We start from the raw sequence: 9,323 nt of genomic DNA on the forward strand, positions 1-9,323 counted from the left end.
AGTAGCATACACCTGTAATTCCGCCTACCCAGGAGGCTGAGGCTGATGAATCTCTGGAGAGCCAGTCCTGTGTTAGACAGCAGGCTATCTCTGTTGCTTTGGGTGTCCCCACAAAGTTTGACATTAATAAGGTGTGCCTCTGATAGCAGGTTAGGGTGGGGGGCAATCATCAGGTTGCAAACTGGCCCAAGTTGAAAACAAAACCAATCACAAGTGGGGTCAGACCCATGAATGACCTCTGCAGTTCTAGCCTGGCCAAGATGGGGGGACCTGGTCTTTAAAAAAAAAAAAAAAAAAAACCCAAAAAAAAAAGGTTGACCAGTGCTTTATTTTACTTCTGCTTAGATTTTTCTTGTTTCTAAAAAAGGACTGATGAGCTGAATGATTGGTTTAAAAATTTCATAGGAGCGTTTTGCATTTTACCAGAGAGCTTTTAAAGACCGACCATGTCATAAAGGAATGGGTTTCCAAGAGAGGGATTTCTAGCATTGAAGTGGTTAAGAGGAGGGAGGGGGAACAGTCTAGTCCCCCTCAAGTCACAACATAAAGGCTGGTTTTGAGCACATGATTTTCTCTTGATCTCTTGCTGTACTGTCTGTAATTCTGGAACAGAAACTTATTCTTACTATTCTTGTTTTTGATATTCATAATGGAGACTTCAAGGCCCTGCCAGACACTTAAGTCAATGAAGGGCTCAGTAGTAGTCACAAGCAATCACACTCTGCTTACTCACTTAGCACATAGTAGGAGTTGCTTTTTGTCCTTCATTCTTGAAGAAGACTATCACATCAGGGAGGTGATGCCATGACAAGCACATGAACAGGATTTGAGTTGGGGGGGAGGGACTGTGCTAAGTCCCCAACCTCGCTTTCTCCTCCAGAGCCATCTGGGTCCAGTGGCCAGATAGGAATCAGGACGACTAGAGATGGCGCCGGCTAGGATGTAATCAGGGTTAAATGACTTGCCCAAGGTCACACAGTGTCTGAGGCCAGGTTCTGCATACTCCAGGGCCTGTGCTCTTTGCCACCTAATTGCCACCTACATGTTTACTGACTGGCTGAAGCAGATAAGTAGATGCAAACCATTTAGAAACCCATCAGCAATAGAAGGACCAAGAGGCGGGAGGCAGGGAAAGAAGATGCTGGGGGAGGGCCTAAACAAAAGTCCTCTTTTCATCTGAAAGTTAACTCCTGCCCAAATAGTCAGGTTATTTGAGGATTAACTGCAATTTACTTCAGCTAATTGTCTGGGTTTAGGCAAATCCTCAGAATCCTCGCCCTTCTGCCCAGCATCCTCACATAGGAATTGGCCTTTGTTAGGACTACAGCAAAGGGACAGTTCAGGCCTAATCCCTCATTTGACCACAATACCTCTCTATTAAATACAAAGATTTACCTGGGATCTTTGGCATTGAGAGTGTTCGCAACTGGTGAGCCCAGATTCTCCAGTTGGCAGTTTCTCTCGTTTGCTTTGTCCCTTCCCTTACCTCTCATCCCCCCATGGATGAGACCGAGGGATGCAATCAACTCTTTGACCTTGAGGACAATAGGCAGCTTAGGCCCCTGTTCCGCAAATTATTTGGGACAAACCTGATTTCTCGTGGCTCTATCCAGCTTCTATAAAGAAGAAGCTCAACGGATGGGTCCCAGTCACCGCTATCTTTCACCAGTTGTTAAGGAGCTGACGTTGAAAACCAGGATCTTTGCCTTTCTTTGGGACCCTCCTTATAGGACAATCTAGGGAATTCTTCCTACCCCAGGGAATTGTTCCTGGATTAGTAGGGCAGCTGGCACTGAAATCCCCGAGAGGCTCACTCCCTCCTGGAGCGGAGTGTTTGTTTTATGCAACTGAATGATTGCCCTAGAAAACCTCAGGCAAAACAGACTTTTCCTTAACTCTTTTCTCCGGTACACACCATTAGAAAGTGAAGTACAGAAGGAGCCCAAAGAAAGGGAAGAACCCCAGAAAAGGTCTTTCAATGTAGAAGTGGTGGAAGCCGGGCAAAGGGATGCCATTGCTTGCAAGTGAGCTCTATATTTCCCTTACAGAAGGCTTTCTTCATGTCTGTCTTCATGCAGGGAAATAAATATGTAGGTCACAGAGGGACTCAGGACTCCCACTTCTCTCCTACATCTCTGGTAACAAACCTAAGAAAATCTGAAGAGAGGAGAGGGAGGGTGCAAGAAACCAAACTAAACTAGAGAAAGTGAAACCACTTTGCACCCTATTGGTTTGGTTCACTTATCATTTTTACTAGTGGCCAAAATCAAATGTTGGAATTAGTTTGGTATTTACATGCCAGTGTGTTAGGGAAGAAAGAGCTTCAGATGGGGAGTTAGAAGACATAGGTTCTAATTCCAACTCTGTCACTCCCTAGCTAAGTGATCCTGGGCAAATCCTCTCTTCCTTTGAGGCCTCAGTTTCCCCATGTAAAAGTGAGAGAACTAAATTAGATCAGGGGTCCTTTACTGTAGTCTGTGAACTTATAAAAACATACAGATTTTCTTAACTGTATTTCAATATGAGAGACTGATTGACTGTATTTTATGTTAAACATTTAAAAAATCATTCCAAAAAGGAATGCATAGCTTCTTAACCTTTTTTGGAGCGTCACCAGGCAGGCTGGTGACCCTCCAAAAAAGATTAAGAATGCCTGGATTAGATGATTTCTTTTTTTTTAAAGATTTTATTTATTTTTGAGTTTGACAATTTTTCCCCTAATCCTACTTCCCTCCCCCCACCCCCCACAGAAGGCAATTTGCCAGTCTTTACATTGTTTCCATGGTAGACATGGATCCAAATTGAGTGTGATGAGAGAGAAATCATATCCTTAAGGAAGAAACATAAAGTATAAGAGATAGCAAGGTCAGACAATAAGATATTGGGGGTTTTCTAAATTAAAGGGAATAGTCCTTGGTCTTGGTTCCAACTCCACAGCTCTTTCTCTGGATACAGATGGGATTCTGCATTGCAGAGAGCCCCAAATTGTCCCTGATTGTTGCCCTGATGGAACAAGCAAGTCCATCAAGGTTGATCATGGGTTAGATGATTTCTAAGGTTCCTTCTAGCCCTAACAAGGCAATTGGATTTTTTCCATTCTTTTTCACTCAATTTTTAAACATGACATGGGTGAGGATATAGGATGCCTTTTACTATTTCGTTTTTTAAAGACTGGTTCTCCCTATCCTGCCCATGCTAGGAGTTCAGAGGCTATTCATGGGCTGACCCCTTCCACTATTGAGCAGCATGGGAGCTTTGACCTGCTCTGTTTCTGATCCAGATCAGTTTGCCTTCCCCTACTTTAGGCAATCTGGTGGGGGCACCTGGATGGTGCAGTGGATAGAGCACCAGCCCTGGAGTCAGGAGGACCGGAGTTTAAATCTGGTCTCAGACACTCAATAATTGCCTAGCTGTGTGATCTTGGGGAAGTTACTTAACCCAAATGCCTTAAATAAATAAAAAATTCAAAAAAAAATCTGGTGGCCTCTCTCAGCTTTTAGTGAGGACATTGCTACTGTAGCTCACAATTCCCAAACTCCAGAGAGCTGTCAGCCTCAGCTTCTCTGGAAGCAGTAATTATAGGCATGCACCACCATGCCTATTATATGGAATTGGTCTTTTAAAGATGCCTAATCTTGGCAAAATTTCAGTATGGGTGGAGATTGCCTTTTGTATCCCTCTCATTATGGGGGACATGTTTTCCCACACCCTGAATCAGTAATAATAGTAATGATAGAGTCTAGACCTGTGATTTTATTGGGATAGGGGACTCCTGGATGAAGGGATTCCCTTTTCCAGTGCAGGTGCAACTTAAAAGTCTTAGAGAGATGCTTGGGAAATCGAGATGAGTAACTTGCTCAGGGGTCACACAGCCAAGATATGTCAGAGGTGAGATTCCCCGGCTCTCCCTCCTATACCAGGTTGCCCATAAAAATTATAATTTTAAAGTTTGCAAAGTATTTTACAGATATTATGCTATTTTATCATTTGATGACTGGTTCACTAAATGACTTTAAAAGTGACAACTTTAAGAGAAGTCTCTGACTTTGGGATTTTTTTTTTGCAATATTTATTTTCAGTGTTTTGTGGATGTTCTTTTCCCCCCTTTTATGTTTTTATTTTTCTTTTAAAAGAGTTTTCAAGGCAATGGGGTTAAGTGGCTTGCCCAAGACCACACAGCTAGGTCATTATTAAGTGTCTGAGGTCGGATTTGAACCCAGGTACTCCTGACTCCAAGGCCGGTGCTCTATCCACTGCGCCACCTAGCCGCCCCCTGTTTTTGTTTTTCAAGTAAGAAGTATTTTAAACTAATCTGTCCCTCTCCAGAATTGCCCCCACTCCCACCCCATATTCACAATGAGCATATTAAATAAAAGAAACAAATCCTTCAATAGTATCTTCCTCATTTAGCAAAACAAATTCCCATATCAGTCATATCTGAAAGCTAAATTTTGCAAATTCTCACCCAAAGGCCATCCTCCTTCCTTCCAAACTATACCATTCCAGAAAATTTGGGAAGTATTCACACTGTCCCCTCCTGGAATGCCGTTTTCCCCTTCTTAGGACTGCCCTAATTTCATCATGGCATTTCTTGGCTTCTCAGAACCCTTTTGCCCATCCTTGGCTGAGTAATGGCTGTACACTAGACCTTTACTTTTCTTTTTAGCTTTTTGCAAAGGCAAATGGGGTTAAGTGGCTTGCCCAAGGCCACACAGCTAGGTAGTTATTACGTGTTTGAGGCCGGATTTGAACTCAGGTACTCCTGACTCCAGGGCCCATGCTCTATCCACTGCACCATCTAGCTGCCCCTAGACCTTTAATCATTTTTTTAATTATTTTTTTATTAAAGATTTTATTTTAGTTTTACAATTTTTCTCCCAATCTTACTTGCCTCCCCCCACCCCCCACGGAAAGCAATCTGTCAGTCTGTAGTTCGTTTCCATGTTGTACATTGATCCAAATAGTTTGATGAGAGAGAAATCACATCCTTAAGGAAGAAACAAAAGGTATAAGAGATAACAAGATCAGACAATAAGCTATCTGTTTTTTTCTAAATTAAAGGTAATAGTCCTTCATTTTTGTTCAAACTCCACAATTCTTTCCCTAGATATAGATGGTATTCTCCATTGCAGACAGCCCCAAATTGTCCCTAATTGTTGCCCTGATGGAATGAGCAAGTCCATCAAGGTTGATCATCACCCCCAGGTTGCTGTTAGGGTGTACAGCGTGTTTCTGGTTCTCCTCATCTCACTCAGCATCAGTTCATGCAAATACCTCCAGGCTTCCCTGAATTCCCATCCCTCCTGGTTTCTAATAGAACAATAGTGTTCCATGACATACATTTACCACAGTTTGCTAAGCCATTCCCCAATGGAAGGACATTTACTTGATTTCCAATTCTTTGCCACCACAAACGGGGCTGCTATGAATATTTTTGCACAAGTAATGTTTTTACCCTTTTTCCTCATCTCTTCAGGATATATACCCAGTAGTGGTATTGCTGGATCAAAGGGTATGCTCATTTTTGTTGCCTTTGGGCATAGTTCCAAATTTCTCTCCAGAAAGGTTGGATGAGCTCACAGCTCCACCAACAATGTAATAGTGTCCCAGATTTCCCATAACCCTTCCAAACAATGATTATTATCCTTTCTGGTTGCATTGGCCAGTCTGAGAGGTATGAGGTGGTACCTCAGAGAAGCTTTAATTTGCATTTCTCCAATAAGTAATGATTTAGAGCAATTTTTCATATGGCTATGGATTGCTTTGATCTCCTCATCTGTAAATTGCCTTTGCATATCCTTTGCCCATTTGTCAATTAGGGAATGGCTTTTTTTTCTTTAAAAATATGACTCAGTTCTCTGTATATTTTAGAAATGAGTCCTTTGTCAGAATCATTAATTGTAAAGATTGTTTCCCAGTTTACTGCATTTCTTTTGATCTTGGTTACAGTAGTTTTATCCATGCAAAAGCTTTTTAATTTAATGTAATTGAAATCATCTAGTTTGTTTTTGGTAATGTTCTCCAGCTCTTCCTTAGTCATAAACTTTCCATAGATCTGACAGGTAAGCTAGTCCTTGACCTTCTAATTTGCTTACAGTATTGTTTATTATATCTACATCCTGTATCCATTTGGATCTTATCTTGGTCTAGGGTGTGAGGTGTTGGTCTAATCTAAGTTTCTTCCATACTAACTTCCAATTTTCCCCAGCAGTTTTTATCAAAGAGGGAGTTTTTACCCCAATAGCTGGACTCTCTGGGTTTATCAAACAGCAGATTACTATAATCATTTCCTGCTATTGCACCTAATCTATTCCACTGATCCACCACTGTTTCTTAGCCAATACCAGACAGTTTTGATGACTGATGCTTTATAATATAACTTTAGATCAGGTAGGGTTAATCCACCTTCTTTTGCACTTTTTTTCATTAAATTCCTGAAAATTCTTGACTTTTTATTTCTCCATATGAATATACTTACCACTTTTTCTAACTCATTAAAGTAATTTTTTGGAATTTTGATTGGTAGGGCACTAAACAGGTAGTTTAGTTTTGGTAGTTTTTATTATATTAGCTCTACCTATCCATGAGCATTTGATGTTTGCCCAGTTATTTAAATCTGATTTAATTTGTGTGAAAAGTGTTTTATAATTGTTTTCAAAAAGTTTCTGAGTCTGTCTTGGCAAGTAGACTCCCAGGTATTTTATATTGTCTGAGGTTACTTTGAATGGGATTTCTCTTCCTAGACCTTTACTCTTGTCCCTTCTCCTGTCAAAATTTTCCAGTCTTCTTACCAGCTCCTCAGAATATGCTCTCAGCTATACCCATCCTTGGGAAAGGGTCTGGCAATCTAATTCACACTGAAATGTAAATAATCCTTGGGTAAGATTTTATCCACCCCTTCCCCAGGATGCATCTGGAGGACAGATGGCTTAATGCTCTATTGATGCAATTCTAGGTACTGAAAATAACTAGTGCCCTTCTAATTCTCTTCATAGACAATGAATTATGTGTAAAGCCAACCCTGTCCTACCTCTCATTCCTTGGAGGATGTATTGTACTTGGCTCAAGTGAGTGTCTCAATCTGGCATTTTACTTTTATTAAAGAACATGATTGTTTGCTCTATATTAGCCATCTCCCTACATGAACCATGAGGTTTTGGAGGAGAGGGTCTGATTCTCCTTAATTGTTATGTCTGTCCCAGAGCTTAGCCCAGGGACAGACTCATTAAAGACTGGGGGATGGGTTCTGGAGACCTGAGTCTTACCTGCTTATGAAGGTACATGGAAGCCATATTGGGAAGGAATTTAAATACCAGGCTGAGGAGGCTGTCTTTTATCCTAGGGGCATTAAGGAACCATAAAGATTTTGGAATACAAGATATGGTTTAGGGGCAGCTACGTGGTGCAGTGGGTGGAGCACCGGTCCTGGAGTCAGGAGTACCTGAGTTCAGATATGGCCTCAGACACTTAATAATTACCTAGCTGTGTGGCCTTGGGCAGGCCACTTAACCCCATTGCCTTGCAAAAAACCTTAAAAAAGATATGGTTTAGACTTGTGCTTTAGGAAGACTTTTTGGCAGTTGTGTGGGCGATGAATTAAAGGAGAGAGGCTGAAGACAGGGAGATCAAGGAGGCTGTCGTGATGGCCTGGGCAAGGGGTGACAAAAGTGACCTAGAACATCACCCATGTGAATGAAGAGAAGGGGACAAATATGAGAGAGATGTTGTAGAGGTAGACACAAGATTAGGTGGGCATAGTAACATCTGCCTGTAGTCCCAACAATAGAGGTGACTGAAGATAGCGATGTTCTGAGATACAACAGGCTATACTGACTTATTATCTGCATTAAATTTGGCATTAATGTTAACTACAGGGAGTGGGGATGAGGGATGGGGTAGGTGGAACCTAAGGACGGCAGGTTGGTAGTGCAATGGATAGAGAGTGGCACTTGGGAGTCTAAAATAGAATATATATGAAATGAATATTTTGGAAATGGAAGAGGTCAGTGCTCCCATATTCATTGCTGGTGGGATTAGGCCAGTGAATAGCCCCTGTATTTGCAGTCTGATTGGAAGGATGGTAGTGCCCTCAACAGAAATGGGGAGGTTCCTTACTTCTAAAGAGCTTTGTTAGGAATTGGAAAGCCATTGGCATGATGCAGGCAGTGAGAGAGTAGGAATTCATTGTGATATCTATGGTGAGAAAGAGAGATGGAAGCTCTGGGGGATAATGGAATTGAGTTGAACTTGAGTGCTCTGAGTGAGGCAGTTCATTCAACATTTGAGGCATATAGAAGTCTAGGAAGTTATATTTATGGTAAATTATGTTAGGGAACATGTATTCACAATGAGCCCCGCCTTGTCAGGAGGAAACCCACTGCTGGTACCTAATAGGGAAACAATCTTGATTTGATAATGTTTGTCCTTCATTTATGAAGAAGACCACAACATCAAGGAGGTAATGTCATGACAAGCATGTGAATTGGATTTGAGTGAGGGGGAGGCTGTGCTAAGTCACCAGCCTCACTTTCTCCTCCAGAACCATTTGGGTCCAATGACCAGATAGGAATCAGGATGACTGGAGATGGCCCTGGATGTGAGGCAATCAGGGCTAGGTGACTTGTCCAAGGTCCCACAGCTAGTGGGAGTCAAGTGTCTGAGGCTGAATTCAAACTCCCATCCTGCTGACTCCAAGGCCAGTGCTCTATCCACTGCATCACCTTGCTTCCCAACCCCAACGTTCTGGTCTTTCCATGGTACAGCACAGGGCCCTTCTTTTGGCCCAAAGTGAAACATGCTACAGGACAAGATGAACAGGCAAAAGAATTTGAAGGACATCAAGAAGTGTTTGTTTCTCTTCCCCTCCTGCCACAAATAAGGACTGCACACATGCACTTTGGGTCCTTTGTCCCAAGGGCAGTTGAATCCCTATAGCTGGCAACTGAACGATTCATTTCAGGGCACTAAAATGGGATGAAACAATCCCTCATTCATTGATCTAGAATATAGACTGGATCTGATAGAATGAAAGCCCCTTGAGGGGAAAGTCAATTTCATTTCCCAGTGCTAAGTACAGTGCTGAGAACATTGTGGTTCAGTCATTTTCAATAATTCTTCATGACCCATTTGGGTTTTCTTAGCAAAGATACCAGAGTGATTGGCCACTTCTTTCTCCAGTTCGTTTTTGAGATTAGGAAACAGAGACAGACACCTGCCCAGGCACACAGCTAGTATGTAAGGTCTGACTTGAATTGAGGAAGATGAATCTTCCTAACGTCAGGCCCAGCACTCTCTCCACTGCACTACCTAGCTGTCCCAACCGA

The sequence above is a fragment of the Macrotis lagotis genome, chromosome X (genome assembly GCF_037893015.1).
Source record: "Macrotis lagotis isolate mMagLag1 chromosome X, bilby.v1.9.chrom.fasta, whole genome shotgun sequence".
Taxonomy (NCBI): domain Eukaryota; kingdom Metazoa; phylum Chordata; class Mammalia; order Peramelemorphia; family Peramelidae; genus Macrotis; species Macrotis lagotis.